Source organism: Diuraphis noxia, unplaced genomic scaffold (genome assembly GCF_037042655.1).
Source record: "Diuraphis noxia isolate RWA-SAM2 unplaced genomic scaffold, SU_Dnox_SAM2 contig0001, whole genome shotgun sequence".
NCBI classification, from domain to species: domain Eukaryota; kingdom Metazoa; phylum Arthropoda; class Insecta; order Hemiptera; family Aphididae; genus Diuraphis; species Diuraphis noxia.
In genome coordinates, this window is record NW_028301711.1 from 93938673 (window position 1) to 93957731 (window position 19059).

Below are 19059 nucleotides of genomic sequence, written 5' to 3' on the forward strand. Positions count from 1 at the left end.
TTTGCGTACATGGGGCGTAGAGTTGTAAAATTTCTCATATAATAAAAATAAGTATAAAATATGGCGAATGGGTGGGGGGCACGGGCCCCATGTGCCCCTCCCTTAAATACGCTCCTGAATACCACGGATATACAGAACCAGCCCAGAAGCTAAAAATATATTTAAAATGAAATGTAAATATTATAATAAATTTTAATTTTTGCAAATTGATAAATGTAAATTAAAAAACAACTATTCAAAATAAATAACTGTGTTTCATAAAAAAAATTATGATATGATTAATGATTGTCAAGTCACGCTTCAATTTAACCTACTTATCAACAAATCTATACAACACATCTAATTATTTTAGATGTTCATGGCGTTCATGCATGAATATTTATGATATAATGTAACATTTTTATTTATTATAACCTAAATGATCGTATCAATCTTTAACATTGTAACTTATTAACATCAATTATTTCAATATTATTCTATTAAATGTGTTTTAGTTGAACGTATAATTGTAAATGATATATTTATGAGTATGTTGATGTTAGGACGAATTGTAATAACTGAACATGTTTATGTTGGGCGGAAACACATCTTATTATTTATTAATTAACTCAATATTGGTTACGGTGTGTCCACGCGCGCGGTCAGGCAAAAGCTGCACGGGTCGTCCACCGATCGTCGAGTCGGCGGTTCACCCGGTCGGCGGCTGCTAGACCGGTGCTCGGTCGTGCTTTCGCGGACGTCGATAGAGAAGTGGAGGTCATTGCGATATCGGCCACGACATACTCCCTCCCCCCAAGAATCCACGAGACGCGCCCGAGCAACCATGCTACTCCACCAGAAAGGGGGAGGGGGTTGCCGGGACCACGGGCGTTACCTCCATGGCTTCGATCCACCGTTCCATCACTCTCAGCTGTTGCTCTTGCGTCCCAGCTGGTGGCGTGATCTGTGGCTGTGTGGTTGGCTGCTGGGCTGGTGGCTGTGCTGGCAGTTACGCCTGAAACCGACCTCGTCAGCCCCGCACATTGTGGCACTGGTACGTCAGCGCCACTCGTCGAGGTAAAATCCGTCCTGGCAGCCCTTCTCGAGGACTGCGGCCTGTCGCTGCGGGGTATTCACCCGTGTGGACCGGCGTCCCTCAACGAACCTTCACTTGAATAAAGCCCATACGGTCGGACTTGTTTGTATACGGCCAAATGATGCAATTATCGTGCGTTCGGCCGAACAACCACCCACTGCGTCTTCCAGCCCATCACCAGATAGCCTCCTGGCTTCTCACAGCAGCTGTCCGGTCGTTGCCTGAAGTTTCTCGACATGGCTGGAAATCATGCCATGGGATGGCTGGTTATTGCGGGTTGGCGGTGAGTTACCAGCGCGTTCTGCTATATAAAACAAGATATGGTTAGTTACTGTTCTCTGACGGTCCTACAGCTCACTTCATCGCCGAGACATGATAGACTTAATAGAGTGTTTAACCTCCGTCATGAACGTCCACAACATGACTTCGGATGCACTTAGTAATATACCCAATCCCGCTTTAACAGATTGATTCTTCCCCGGGATTCTGACGGTATTTCGGTTCTGGGGACTTCGGAGCTGGATAACCCCGAGTAACCCTTTTCCACCGGAGCATCATCCGGAGAATCTTTGATACTTACCGAAGGGTAAGGTTAGGTATGGGTAAGGGTCCGTACCATTTTTTACGGTGCCCGGAGATTCTTCGGACAGCTCGAGCTGCCAATCTCCGGAAGCCTGTATCTCCCGACCAAACATCATTTTGGACGATGACTGTCCGACGTTTCGGTTTTTACTGCTTCTTACGATGAACGATACGCGTGGCAGGTAGACATCTCATAGATGATGAGGCTTATCAATAAATGAGGTTCACAACCCTAAAATTTACCAAATTCAAGATACGATCTGAACCAGTCCACCGCCCAAACTATTGCTAGATATTCACGTTTAACTACCAAATATCTTTCCAGGGCTGGGTTAAATTTTCGGCTGGTATAGGAAATTCTCGTATTTTCCTTTCACCACTCTCCCCCGTTGGAAGAGCACGGCACCTACTCCGACTTCGTTTGCGCCGGTCTGTAGGTTGGGCTATAACACGATTCCGCAAAATTGGCGGAATCGTGTTGATTTTAATAGACACTGATATACATACACGACTCCGCAAATTTAATATATATGTATACGATTCCACATAATTTTAAATGCAACGTTGCCATACAAATATACAATTAATTACTCTTGTTATATAAATTGTAATTTTTTTTTATAGTTAGGTATACTATATTTTTTAATATAGTCAAAAAAAGTTGTAAACATTTTTATATGTAAGTTAAAAATAATAATGAGTATAATAATTTTAAAAATATATGTAATATGAATTATAATGATTTATCTTGATATGTATGGCCAGTTATTAGTGATAAATAATATAATAAATGATCTTGGGATTTACAAGATTTATACTTATCATATGCCCTAATAATAGTTTCAATGCGTTCTGTTTCTCTAAGAGTCATTTTCTTTTTTTCATTTTTAGAAATAATTGAATATATTTTTACATCTGTTTCGGACTGTGTTTCTAATAAGACTGTCAGCACTGAATAAATGGGCGGAGGTGAGTAGTAAAATTGGCTATTGTATGTTCGATGAAAACTTTCGGCTGTATTTGTTGTTCTGTGATAACATTATAATAATATTATAAAAATTATACAGTTTAAATAATAATTATAGAACCTACCTTGGATTTTTTGATGGTTCTTCAGCCCAAATTAGTGGTGGAAAAGGATAGTCTTTGTCAATATATTTTTTTAAAACATAATCAGAAAATACAAGTTGTAAATTAAATTTAAACTAAAATCATGTTTTCTGAATGTACATAATAACATATTTTTTTTTATAATCGATTATAGCGCTTACCTTGTCATAAGTGTAGTCCAAATTTCTTATTCATATTATATTTATATAAGAAACGTATTATAATCTAATCTTATAAACGACAATGACATGAACATTATCTTATCGTATAATAATATAGCTGAAACAAACTCGTTTAATTCCTTATGTTGCGGAAACTGATCAAAAAAACGTCATTTTAACGCGCGTACCGGGTGCCACCGTCGTATGCGTACCGCGCGCCAAAATCACTCAATAGTGTGGCTCGGCCTTTAAAATAATATAGATTTTGTTTTCGGAATGGCAACGTTGCATTTAAAATTATGCGGAATCGTGTATATATATGTTAAATTTGCGGAATTGTGTATGTATATCAGTGGCTATTAAAATCAACACGATTCCGCAAATATTGCGGAATCGTTCTCCACCGGTAGGTTGAATGGCTTACCTGGAAGAGGAGGACAGAGTCATGATGCGGACACCAAAGACTCCTTCAACTTCCAGAATGCCTCTTGTTCAACATTTGATCACCACCATCTGGTCCCTTTGACCAACAGATCCGTGAGCGGTGCTGTGATTTCGGCGTAGATAGGCACGAGCTGACTGTACCAACCACAAACGCCTAAAACACGCATCACGTCCTACGTCTTCTTCGGAACCGATAACCCTAAATGGTCTTCGGTTTTTCCGGTTTCGGTCTAATCCTTCTCCGTAATTTTATCTGTGCCACACCGAATGTACATTTTTTCGGTTGACACGTCAAACCATAAGAGTCTCTCCTAGGCTATGTAAACATAAAAGAAAGCCACGTGGCATATTTAGTGGGGACGTTGGCCGATCGGCCAAATTATGATTTTTATACAAAATACTATTGTAATTAATTTAAGTCATTTAAGATGATATTCCCTAATTATAAAAAACTGATATATAAATACTATTTATTAAATAGCGTAACGATAACGATTAATCCTCAAACGATTTTAAATATTTGTTATTATTCAAAAAGTATAAGTCCTAGATACTTGAAAATTTTACCAGTTATTTAGATTGGCATTTTCTTTACATGATTTGATTTTCAAAATATTTTGATTTTTTTTTTGAGATATTTATAGACAACTGAAATTTTCAATTTTTCTGAAAATTTTTTTTTTAAGTGTCGATAAAATTTTTTTGGCCCTATCAAAATACTTGAAAATTTAATACAAAGTTTCTCAAAAGTTATTCTTATAGTGATTAAAAAATTATAAGAATACATAGGCACAATTTTTTTTTTATTATCATTTGAAGTTCAAATATTGACAAAAATTTGTCAAAACCATGAATATTTGCAAATTATTTTGTAGTTCTAAATTAATAAAATTGTTTGTATTTATATCTAAGGTTAAAAAAATCAACACCAAGTTTTCGGTAAGTTTTGCTTCAAATTGCTAATACAGAAAATTTAAAGCGTCATTATAGGAAAAATGTTTTAAGCGTTTGAGTTTTAAATTTTTATGAAATCACGTAACGCTAACGATTTATCTCGAACCAGGTACATATATTATATCTATGGTAATATAAGGTATTATGAATTGCTATAACTACATGCAATGTTTTTGGAAAAATTGATTAACCATGACTTATGCAAAATGCGTCCTAATTGAAAAATAAAATATTTGTTTCAAAATAGAATATATGACAATATTTATATACAATTTATTCTAGACTGACAAATCGGCGTGCGGAAAAAAAACCAAAAAAAAAAAACCAAAACATAAAAAACCAAATGAAAAAAAGACCACGGAAAAAAAAACCAAAAGAAAAAAAAACCATGAAAATAAAAACCAAATTTCATATTTTGCTATCATATTTTAGGTATTCTGTCTGTTGTATAATAAAGAACAAAAATTAATGAGTTAGTTAATAAATCAGGAAATTACAAATAAATATTTTGTCAGTAGAATAGAATATAAGTATAAACTGTAAATAATTGTATAGGTACTATGTTTTAGGAAAGTATTGTTGGGGTGTGTGTATGTACCTATATGACTGTGTATAAAATGCACAAGTATTTAACCATATAAAGATAATATTTTATATTATTAAAGATGCCATTAAGATAAAAAAAAGGTACCTACAGCTTATGTTGTTCATTTATTCATTACATAGGACTTATTTAGACTGTCTAGAGTTCTAGACTCTAGATAATACAGGCACACATGCATCATTTTGTTATAGTTAATAATAATATAGGTATTACCTAGTGAGTAGTGGCTATAGTTATTATTTAGTTGACCATCTACCTATTTAGTTGTGACACAGTGTAGACGTCTAGAAAACATCGGTTTTAAAGCATTAAAGTTTTTGTGATTAATTATGGAAATAATAGAATCAAATAAAGGCAAAGACAAATTAGCGTTCAATGGCTATATGTACGTAATGAAGCACGCAGGAAAAAATTATTACCCATGGAGATGTAATAAAAAGAGTTCTCTAATAACTGTCCAGCTATTCTCCACACCTCAATAAATAAAACAGACCCCATTCTCGAATCGACTTTAAATGACGAAGAACGAACAAACAATTCTACAGAAGGTTGGAACCTCAGGTTCAGTGAATTATTAGGACAAACACATCCAACAATATGGACTATTATAAATAAAATAAGGTTAGAAGTGGCATCCGATGAAACTAAGCTGGCCCAAATTGAATTAGGTGTACCCCAACAGAAGCGACAAAACACGGTGTATAAAAAATTACAAATCCAATTAAAAAAGTTATGTGAAGATTAAAATAAAGGTACCCGTGACATTGAAAACTTTTTAACTGCAATTTCTTATACAATAAGGTATCGATAACTTTTTTATTTATATTTTATTCTACTGACAATTGATGAGATATTTATTTGTAATTTTTTATGTAATTTATTAATTAGGTAACTTATTAATGCGTGTTCTCTATTATACAATGAGGTATCCATAACTTTTTTATTTATATTCTATTCAATAATGACAAGATATTTATTTGTAATTTTTTATATAATTTATTAACTAACTTATTAATGTTTGTTCTGTTCTCTATTATATAATGATAGGTATCCATAACTTTTATATTATATTTTATTCTACTGACAATATATTTATTTGAAATTTTCTATAATAATAGGTACCAAAAATATGACAGAAAAAAATGATAGCAAAATATAAAAATTTGGTTTTTAATTTCATGGATTTTTTTTCATTTGGTTTTTTTTCCATAGTCTTTTTTACTATATAAAGTTACTGCAAAAAGTAACTTCTAACTTAAATTCTAACTTTCTAACTAGTTACTGCCTAGCCTTGGTTATATCTACCTATAGACCAGTAGTTCTCAAGCTTTTTTGATTTAAGGCTGACCGACGGCACATTTTTACACATCAGCAGTGTTGGGCCTGGTCATGCGGCCGTGGCCTTTCCGATTTTTTTTTTTTTTTTGGGGGGGGGGCCTCTTATTTTTGGGCCCAGGGTAAAGAAAAATTGTATTTTTGAAAATTTGATCAATAATCAGATCCTTACCTAATTATCTATAGTGTGAGTGTAGTGTACTATACTGCAACAGTGCATACTAGTGCAAGTGTCGAGTAACAATTATAATCCTAACATCGTAACAAGTAGAAGGAGTTTTTTTGTAATAATTGCACTACTCTAAGCAGGCACGTATCCAGGGAAGGGGCCCAGATCCCATGGACCCCCCCCCCCGAAATTGTTCCAAACTTTCGTATAAAATTACAATCTTTAGAATTGAAAATAAAATAAAATATTATGTCATTAAAAAATATTTTTTTTGTTTTGTAGTATAAAAATAAACCAATATAGAATGGTCGAATTTCGAATTATATCATTTATATCTAAATTTACTAATTTACATATTGTCTGGTTGAGCTATCATGCCGTGCGTCGGGTCGACCACGACGATAACCACTTATTATTATTAAATAATACACTATTTTGGATTCTGAGCGGAGCGATGAATGTATTCATTTTACCATGGTGTGTTTTTTTTTGTGTCTGTCATCACGTTTTGGGGCAGTAAAAGTGTTTCGATTTTTGACTTATCAGTACCTCGTTCGATCAGAAAGTGAATCTAGTTGGTACTTTGGGGGGTCAAAAGTGAAAAATTCTTAATACTTTTCTAAACAATCGAGAAAAACAAACTAAAAATTAAGGGAAAAACGGGAAATTTTACGCACTCATTTTTCGACAAAATCGATTTTGGTTTTTGATGTAGTTTTAAAAAAAATGACCATAGATACATGAAATTTTCACCTAATGTTTATATAAGTATATTCTATCCACCATGCAATTTTCAAAAATTTTCAACTTAAGTTGAACTATTCATAGGCATTTGAAATTTTCGATCATTATTAGTTTTTTTTAAATTAATATCGATAAAAATTTATTAGTTAGGCAGAAAAGCTTGAAAATTTAATACAAGGCTCTTAACATATTGTTACAATAGCAGTTGAAAAATAAAAGAAATTCATAGTCACAATTTTTTTTTTATAAGCATTCAAAGTTTGAATTTTGACAACATATTATGTAAAAATCACGAAAATTCACAAATTGTCTTAAGCTAGAAATTCATAAAAAATTTTATTTTTAAATCTAAGATTTGAAAATTTAATACAAGATTCCTTAAAAGTTTTTCAATCTTTATCACAAATAAAAAGTCCTAACCTAACCGGAAATTCAATTTAAATTTTTACAACATTGGATTTTCACTTTTAGCGATTTCCTTATTTTGATGTAACTCTAAAACAAATGACCGCAGGTACTTGAAATTTTCACTGAATTTTTATATATAGATATTTTATATATTTGATAAAATTTTCAAAATATATAGATTTGTTTTGAGCTGTTTACTGACATTTTAATTTTTCAACATTTTTAGTTTTTTTTTCTATAAATATCGATAAAAATGTATATGTTCGGTAAAAAAGCTTGAAAATTTAATACAAGGCTTCTAACACATTGTAACAATAGCAGTTAAAAAATATTAAAAATACATAGGCACGATTTTTTTTTATAAACATTTAAAGTTCAAATCTTGACAAAATACGTAAAAATTACGGCAATGTTCAAATTATCTTAGATAGAAATGCATAAAAGATTTTCTTTTCAATTCTAAGATTTGAAAATTTAATACAAGGCTCCTAACATATTTTTACAATATCAGTTGAAAAATAAAATAAATTCATATTCATAATTTTTTTTACAAGCATTCAAAGTTTGAATTTTGACAACATACGTAAAAATCACAAAAATTCATAAATTATTTTATGCTAGAAATTCATAAAAAAATTTCCTTTTATATCTAAGAGTTTAAAATTGTATATAAGGCTCCTAACATATTTTTACAATAGTAGGTGAATAATAAAAGAAATATATTTGGCACAATTTTTTTTTTACAAGCATTCAAAGTTTGAATTTTGACAAAATACGTAAAAATCACGAAAATTCGCAAATTATTTTAAACTAGAAAGCCATAAAATTTTTTCTTTTTAAATCTAAGATTTTAAAATTTTTAATAATCTATAATATAACCTAGATAGATAAATCGTCTTCGCTCAGAATCGTTTTTCGTATACAATGATATAATATCATTGGATTCAAATTTAATTCCATCCATTACAATAACCCACTTGTAACCTACTGTACAGCAGAGCGAAATCCACGACTTACCCGCCTTTTTTTATTTTTATTTTATTAATAGATTGATGTATCGTTATCGCTTAGCCTTAGGGGATATATCCCCCTATGGGCTTTTGTTTTTTAGTCTTCAAATATGGCTGTAATTTGGATCTCTAGTTCATCAAAATAATGTGTAGTTAATGATCATATTATATCGATACATTCTTTACTAAAGCCAGAAAAATGAATTTCAGCCTTGCCTAAATTTCGTTTTTTTTTTTTTTTGTATAATAATAAAGATTGAAAATAATACGTTTTTATTTATGACATAATACTAAATTCTTGGGCACGCCACTGTTGATTTTATACTGTTTTATATTTGCATTTAATTATTTATTTATTTATCGTGGTGAATGTGCGCAATCTATTTATAATCATTGTCGGATTGTCCATTGATCATGAAACGTATTTATAAATCTGGGACTGCAAAAAAGGCAGAAAAAAAATAAAAAAGCGTTATTAGCTATACAATCATCACTAATTAAAAAAAATAAGTTTTCCTATTTTGCAACGTGTTACGATTGTGGAAAATAGTAAGAAAAGTAAGTTTCAGTATTTTTAAAAATATGTTGATTTTTTGTGTTTCATTTTGGGTATTGTGTATATTTTTAAAAATGTCAACTAAGTACGGTGTCAAAATAGGTATTTTGGTTAAGTTGGTGACTGGGATAAGGTATTATTTGAAGAATTTTAATTGTTAAAAATAAATAGTTTTAAAGTTACTATACTTTGGTCTTTGAGTTAACTCGTGATTATTATCTATATTGTAGTAAAAAAATATATTGTGTGTAATAGTGTTAGCTCTTGACGAAGACAAGGGAATAATATTGTGTGTGCAAATAATAGAAACAAGTCTTAATAATATGATGAATAGCAACACGTTTATTAGTTGACGACGGACATCAAGTAACTAACTTTAGTTTTAGTGCCATCAGTAATCGGCCGTCATTTCCGACGTACATTAAATATTATCAAAAATAATACAATATAATGGCCCGTTGCCCGTCGATAACGATGTACGGGAAAACCATCAACATACGACGTATGTCGTATACAGTAGCATACATAAATATATATATAATACAAATTGATTAACACAATATAATAAATAAAACATTTTGAAAAATTGCTACAATATATTATTTACTAATTTATATAAGAGTTTATTAATGATTATAAAAAAGGAACAGTTTAATGTAATATAATCCATATCGCTAAAAATGACATTTACATTTTTTGGGGCCCGCTTAAAAAACTGATTCATGAGCCTTTGGCGTGCCAGGTCGACACTGCACATCACAAGTTTTCGCGGCACAGACTCGCACAGTCAACACAATAATGTAATGAAATAAATTACTGTTTTCAATATTTTTACCAGTATAATTACAAATATCAGAAACTTCTTGCGGCACACCTAGTCAATCTCTCCGCTCTCGGCACAGTATTTTGACGCGGCACACCGATTGAGAACCACTGTCCACTGCTATGGACAACAGACATTAAACTACTAAAGCAGTATCTAATATTGAAATATATTATAAGTTAAGTATTAAGTATAGGTACTCACGTAATACGTATACGTAAATTATATATCTAATATTTATTTATAATATTTAAGATTTTGATGAGCGGATCAATGAATGTACCTATTGATTTTTTTCTTTGTGTGTATGCGTACACGACTAGTAGTCGAAATAATTTTTTGATTTTCAATTCCAGCATTTTTTCTGGATTTTTTCTGGATTTTTTCTTCATTGATTTTTTTTTTTTATGTAAGTAACTCAAAAACGAATAATCGTAAATATTGGTTTTGCATACGATTTTCCAATCTTCCTTTTTTTTGTTTTCCCGTATTTTTTGAAAACTACAAGGAATCAAGTCAATCAACCTCTCTTATGTATTAGATTCACTTTTCTAGCAGAAAAGATGATGAAGAGAAAACATTACGGTAATGCTGATGCTATGAAATTATTAAATACGTCAAAGATGTAGAATTTGTACATGGAATGTCAAATGTCAAATGAACTATGTCAATTAAATAATACCCTATGTAATATATCAATGTACCTATATAATGTAGTCTATTTATCTATTCTATTTTTGATCTACTTTTTTATATTTTATTTATATATTGATTGCAATTTAGGCTTTTAAATTATAGTCAGAATGACGCAATTTCTTACAAAATATCTAAAATATTATAAAATTATAAATATATACTAACTTAGCTTTTAATAGTACTCCATCATCACCGATAAGAGGTTATCCTCAGTGGTGAGATGGGCCATCTAACCAAATTATGTATATAATCCATGATTACTTATTGAAATTGTATTTTTCTTTTGGCCAATAAATATTATTATATATTAATTTATTTGTCAGGTAATTTTTAGGATTATACAGCTGTATTTATTATATCTATACCTATATGCTTAAAATGCTTAAATTGAAATAAGGGGAATCTCTTTTTTTTAAATATTTTAGTGTACCTCTTCTTATAATCAACAAAACATTTGAATCTTCATTTACAAACATTTTATACTTTTTCAACCACACTTTTAAAAAAAAATATAGACATGCTTAAATAAAGGCCACACAATATGTTTTACGATAAATAATTTTAATAATATAATATATCCCTTAAGGTAAGTACGTATGTTCGAAATTAAATTTTATACTATACTATTTTAGATCATTGAGAGAAGTTGATCATTTTCACATATACCTAGAAAGTATGACGAAAGATTCAGCTAATAGTGAAATGTGGAAACATGAAAGACATTGTTGACTAACAGCAAGTAATTTTGGACGTAGCTGTAAAATGCACATAACCACAAGCCATAAATATTGTACTCTAGGTAGGGTTTAAAGTAAAATCGTGTGGATTATTCATTAATAAATAATATCCATATTTTACTGCTAGCCCAGAATTCCAGATTTGTATTTTTTTATTATAAGTATAAGTATAATTTTATAGACATTCGACTATAAGAAATGGCCGATAGACCATTTATTTATTACAGTGTTAATACTTCGATCATCTAGATTAGTTTTTTTTAATCATACATTTGTTTTGTTAAATTGTCGGATGGAATTATTGATGACCAAAAGTTAATTGAAATAACGCACATTACGCAGCAAAAAATACAAAGAGCAGAGTATAGACAGTTGAGACAGGAAAAGTATACCTATAGGTAACAAAAATATGATTTTATGATTAAAATTAACAAATGGATTCAATTTAACTTAGGTTTATTTTTATTTTTACTCAAACTACCGTACAATCGAAAATGGAAATTTAATACATTATACAATCTGTGAAAAAACCGATAAGATACTTATAATAACTGCAGCAATTTATTTTATATGCCTTCTATATTATAGTACAAACAATAAATAGGTTATAGGTTAAGTTCATATCGGTAAGATAACATAAATAATAATTAATAATATAATATAATATGCGTTTATCATTTAATTAGCTGTAATGTGTATTATGACAGCTATCTATCGTATTAATACGTATTTTAACAGTGGCTTAACTTAATGATCGATAACGTTTGTAATTTGAACGCTATCTTGTAACATAGGTATATGTTGTATTTTAATTACACAAACTATACAAATTAAGTACAATTAACGTAAATGATATATAAGAGTAAATACAGACATTGAAAATTTGAATTGGAGAAGCCACCCACGGGCACTATATTATTTATATTATACTAGCTGAACCCGTGCACTTCGTAGCCCGTTAAAAATCCTATCTTTTTTATGGTCCATAGTTCATAATATTGTGTGTTAAATTCATTTCATGTGATGATGCTAGCAGTATATTTTTATACATAATGATAGATAGTGGTTAAAAAATATTATAATCTTACAACGATATTCAATTTCGTATATCATTATGTAATTTTCTTCGTTTTTTCAATATATAGTGTTGACAATTAAAATATTCAATTCAATGATATTTAGGCATAACACTTTCTAACTTGGCATAATATCTTCTGCCCATATGTCTAATAAAATGCTGTACCAAATTTTGTCGCAATCGGTCCAGCTGTTTAAGAATGTATATTGACTATAAAATAACAGATAAATACATAATATAACCATCACTAATAAGCAGTAATAACACAGAACAATTAATAACCGCTTATAATAACCGTCACTAAAGCAACCATTAGTAGTATTATGTATTTGTATGTTCACAGCCAGCTTTTACGCGGTAAAAAAAACTGTTCAAGGGGAAATGTGCCACTCCGAGAACACCGATTTACCACGTAACAAAATACGGTGATTACACAAAATTGTCCGTCTATTTGCCCCTTGCACAAAAATATTTACCGCATCAACCATTTTTTTTATAAGATTTTCAGTTTTTTTTAATTTTTATAAAAAAAGTTTATAAAATAATTTGGGTTCTTTACTTGAAATATTATTTTTATGAAATTTAGCGATATTTGATTGAAAAATTAAAAAAACAGAAAATCTAATAAAAAAATAGTTGATGCGGTAAATATTTTTGTGCAAGGTGCAAATAGACGGACAATTTTGTGTAATCACTGTATTGTGTTACGCGGTATAGCGGTGTTCTCGGAGGGGAACATTTCCACTTGAACAATTTTTTTACCGGACAAAAGCTGCAGGCTGTGAACATACAAATACATACTACTACTATTTATAAATAAACAAAAATGTCCATCCTAAAAATAAGTCCAGCTGCTCTCGAGAGCACTTGTTTGTTTAAATGGTTGCCTTTGACTACCAAAAAATATTAATATTATTTATTTTATTTTTTACTGGGCAGATGGTGCCACTTTAATTTCATCACACCCTCATCATATTTCTCTAACCCGATAACTTTCTCAATTTTTTCATCCGTAAGAACCTTCTCCTGGCAATTACGACCCAAACAAAAAAAGAGTGAGCGAAATCGGTTCAGCCTTTCTCAATTGATGAATCGTTATACATTTTTGTCTCCATTTTTATATATATAAATTATACTTAATAAAAGTATAATACTCAAATTCTAAAATTGAAAAATATTAATATTATTAGAAATTATTTTAAGAGATGGTAATACCTATAGTAATCGTATAAAAAAAAATTAATTTAAATAATAAAACAATAATACAATAATTGTTTATTCTAATTTATTTAACATTTTGTTGTTTATTCTTAACCATACTTTTTTCAAAAATGCACATCTTGAAATTCGCCTATCTTTTTTTCATTTGTCGCCATTCATTAATAAATATATACAGGGTGATTCTTTTATCAAACAACACTTATATGGTGTTTGTGTGTAAATACCACCTAACATACACCTATAACACACAAACACCCCCAAAAACCACCCAACTTTGGGAGGCTATATCTTGTAAACGGATTAACGAAAAATGAAAATTTGTGAAAAACGTGAAAATTCGTTGAAAAAATAACCTTTTTAGTTTATGAAATTTTAAGTATAGGTTGTCATTTGAAAATCAAAAGTTGATACCTAATGGTTAACCTGATAAATATAAGGATGAAAATATTTTTAAAAATAAATAGTTCTAGAACAAGATGGTTCTAAAATTTTGAAAAAAGTCAATAGTTTTTTGAAATAATGAGTGTTGTTTGATAAAAGAATCACCCTGTATTTTTGCGTCGTCGGCTTATTTATTTGTTGTACTATCCTTTCTCCTACATTTCTAATTTGTAGGTATATACATCTATAGGTACCAACTAATATTATCAAATTAAAGGAATATAGAGTATGTTTCGTTAAAAATAAAAATTACAGTTGGATTTATCTTACCAACAAAACATGATTAATTAAACGATACATGTACACAATACACATAAGTAGGTATATATAATTTAGGAACTACATATATATACCTCGTACATAAAATAAATTGCCGCAGTTCGTAATATATTAAATTTATTTTTGGCACAGTTTTACACATTGACTTTTAGAAAAAGGTTAATTTTGCTCAAGGTTAACATGCAGCCCAGTATCTAAATATCTATTATATTGACTATAATATTATTAATTATAATTTAACTAAGTTTTCAAATCTTATTACTAATATTAAATTTCACAAGATAATTTTTTATGAATTTCTAACTTAAATAATTAGCAGATTTTCGTGATTTTTACGTATTTTCAATTTTGTAAAAATTCAAAATTCAAACACTCATAAAAAAATTATTGTGAATAAATGTTTCACTTTTTTTTTTATTTCCACTAGCAATTTACGAGTAACCTTGTATTCAAATTTCAAATTTTTTTTAAGCATCCCTTAAGAATGAAAACACGAAAGTTTCTATGGATTCTGGAGCATTTATAATTTTCAATCATTCAGAATTTAAAGTTCAAACCTTATCAGGCTAACACATAACAACCAAATATCTGAGTTCAGATAAGACACCACTTAAGTTCTTAGACAGCTGCCATAACCCAAAAATCGAAAATTTAATATTCCAAATGCCCGTATGAGTAGTGAAAATTCAAGTAATTCTATAATTATATTTTTAAAGGTATATCAAAAAAACATTTGATGAAGATTTAAAGTATCCACGCTTATTTGTTTTTGAATAAAGAAAAAATATCAAAAATCGATGAACTAGAAATTGTTCAAAAAATCCAAGGTCGAAAAATATTGAAATCAAACGCTCATAAAAGTAATAGAATTTTAAGGAGTTACCTTTTTGTCGTAAATATAAAAAGAAAATTTTTGAAGAATTCCGAGCAACAAAATAATTAGATAATTTTCTGAATTTTGACAAAATTCCAACTATTAACACTTATTTTGATTTACTGTTTATAATGAATTAAACATCAAAGTTATACGCGCATACGTTAGTTGATACAATTTAATGTGTCTTAATTTATGTTATTTCAAAGGGAACCACATTATTGTCAGTTAGGTATATCGTATATGTTAAAATATATTATAGGTAACTTTTCCAGCAATTTTACTTCAAACCATAGTATTATATAGGTAACCAACTATGAACTTGGTTTACCACAACGATTTGTTCTCGTGGCCGATGAAGCTTTTGCTTTTTACTGGAACCTATTACGGCCGTTCCCAGGTAGAACCTTAAATGACAAAAGGAGAATTTTTAATAACCGTTTATCAAAGGCCCGTCAATACATCGAATGTATAATATTTAGCATCATGTCTAAAAAATGACGAGTTTTTCAAGCAACTATTTTAGTAGAGTCGGATACTGCAGTTATGATAAGATACTACAGTCAACTCGCGATATAACGAATTTCAAGAGACCGAGAAAAAAATTCGTTATATCGAAAGTTCGTTACATCGAAATTCGTTATATCAAGAGAATATACCAGTTGAATTCGTTATAACGAGATTTAAAACAAAAATTCAAAATTTAAATTAATAAAATACAAATACATATGTATGTACATATTTATTTAATAATTTTATTATTCGTATACATATGTATAAAATATATTATATTTTGTGTAGAGCCACTAATCGACATAAGTCTTATCTTAATTGCGATACTGTACTTGAGTGTACTATCGCATGATAATCATTAGAAAAACTTTGTAATCTATTATGTAGTAATAGCAACATACTTATTTTTATATATTTTTCATAGAGTTATACACTAGAGACATGTATCTTATTTTAGTTAAAATTTAAAATTCGTAATAGAAAGCTCAAATTTATAAAAATTCGTTACATCGCGAGAGTTTTGATCAAAAACGCTTTGCTACATCGAGGGGACATAAATACATTACATTTTTGTTCGTTATACCGCGATATTTTCAAGGGACCGGTAGTTTTATTCGTTATATCGAGATTTTCGTTATATCGAATTTCGTTATATCGCGAGTTGACTGTAATGGTTACTAACTACTCATGAACTTTTTATTATAATATTGTTTAAAAATTAATAATTACTACCCTAAAATTTATGTTAATTCATACTTTTTTATTTTACTACAATTATTATTATAATGTATTCGAATAACAGATACAAATAAATTATTTATTGCATACTTTTTCTGTTTTTTTTTTTTTTTTTTTTTTTTTATCGTCCATTTCGTCGAAATTTATTGTACATGTTCAACCCACGTTGGTCCATCCTATACATGGATAGCCTGGAGATCGTGATTCGTGATGACTACTTTCTTTTAAAATTTCAAATACATTTATTGTAATATGTTATTGAATAAATAAAAAATTAATTTTAGTCGTTTTATTTGTAAAATTAATACAAAATATGTACATGGTATGCTTCCAGATACACTCGTTGCTTTGTATCACTGTCCTGATATGAATTCTTCAATGTAAATCATGTTTAGAAATTCTTGCTTAGAATCGCAGCGATCAAATCGCCTGCCAGGTCCATCGAAAAACCACAGTTTAATTATAGCTGACGGACGCGGTTTTCCGCTCAGGAATTGAACATGAGCGTTCGCAGGCGGTCGTCCGCGTCGCGGTTTTTCCCGTATGAACAGAGTTGGGCAACATTTTATCTAGATAATTATTAGAATAAATATTTATTCGAATAAAATATCATTCGATTAATTTTCGTTTACTTAATTGATTAAACTTTGGTTGGTAATTTTTAACACGCATATTTCCTATATTATTATAATATCTAAATGTCTAATCCATACATTTTTGTATGGAGCTCAATATAAGTAGAATTATTGTATCTTAAAAATATTTATAGAATAATTTTTTATTCGAATAAATCGTTGTGAATATATTGGAATGAATTTGTTCTAAATAATAATCTAAATAAAAAATTATCGAATAATGTCCTACTCTGCGTATAAATATGTCAATTGATTAATTGTAGGCGGTTATCCGCCGCGGAAAAAAATCGCGACCGCGCTCGGCCAAACCGCTCTGTGTGTACTGTGTAGTGTGTAACCATCTCTACGTCGACCTAAGTCATAAAGGCAGTAAGTCCAAAGTGGTAATTTTATGCTTATACAATGAGTTGTTATTTTTATTTTTATCACAAATAATTCCAAAATCCTTTTTTTTTTTTATCGGTGAAAATGTATGTGTGTATTCACCATATTATCTTAAAGCAGAGTTCGAATTTTAGAGCACTTAAAATTACTTAAACATGCACTATGATATGACCTAAAAAATCTTAAAATAAGAGCTATACTATTATGCTGAGACTGTGGGTCAGGACAACTCGAGGGGCCACTAACTAATTTATATTATTTCACTGTGGTATGGAGGAAATCCAGGAAGAGAATATATAGACATGGACCTAGCCATGGACTTATTAGTACTACGACTGCCATGGACTACGGATTTATGTCGGATTATCATATTATATATAGTTTTATTTGTTCTGCGAACGCACGTCGCAACCGGCATACACAATTGTGTACCTATTTTTGTATACCTACTGGCTACTACTACTATATGTCAATATACAATAGACCCATTATCATTTAGCGATACTACTTATTTTTAATTTATAAATAAAATCTAATTTTATCGGTGCAGCGTTGGTACGGGTACCGGGTACGTCATACATAATAAAATACGATTGACACAACTTTCCACTAAAACGATATACCTACGTTATATAGGTAATACATAAATTATGAATCGACAAAATTTGTAATTATTCATTTTTCAAGTAAATCCGAGGGTCCATATCATGGGCGTAGGTAAGGGGGGAGGGTTTTGGGTGTTCAAACGCCCCCCGAAATTAAATAAAACAATCTTGAGCTTTTTGTGAATTTGTTCGAGAATATTATTAACACGCATATTATGTAGGTACTACGTATAATTTGTGGGAAACCACAATTTACATTGTATACTAGTTGAATTGCAATTGTTGGTAATTAACTAATAACATAACAAAATAGGTATAGTGTATAAATACCATAAATCGGTTTTATCGGCGGACCGCGCTTATCAGCTAGCGGCTTTTTTTTTTATATTTTTAAATTTGTAAATTATATGGACAAAATATTGTATTTATATTATAAATAATAATTATTATTATTATATTATTTAATACATACAAATCAATGATTCTTAATATTATCATATTAATATAGATTTAGACAAAAAATCCCTCCGAAAATATTTCCTACCAACGCACATGGTCCATATTGTGTCCAACAACCCAAGATCTGAAAAGAGGCCTCAATTTGATCGGCAAATATTAAACTGTGGGCCAGCTGACCTCCTGACCCCCCCCCCCAGATCCGCTCCTGCCTGCAACATGTTGTACTTAAATACTTAATTGTGATTAGTATGTACAATTATATAAATTAAAAAACAAAATCAGCACATTTTGAACATTTTAACCATGCCTGTAAACACAGACAGTTCTAATAGCCTTTAAAATTAAGAAGAAAAATGTGCTTTTGTAGAAACTTCATTAGCCTTTTCAAACCTGAGACTTAGTTTAATTTAAAACTGCTCAAACG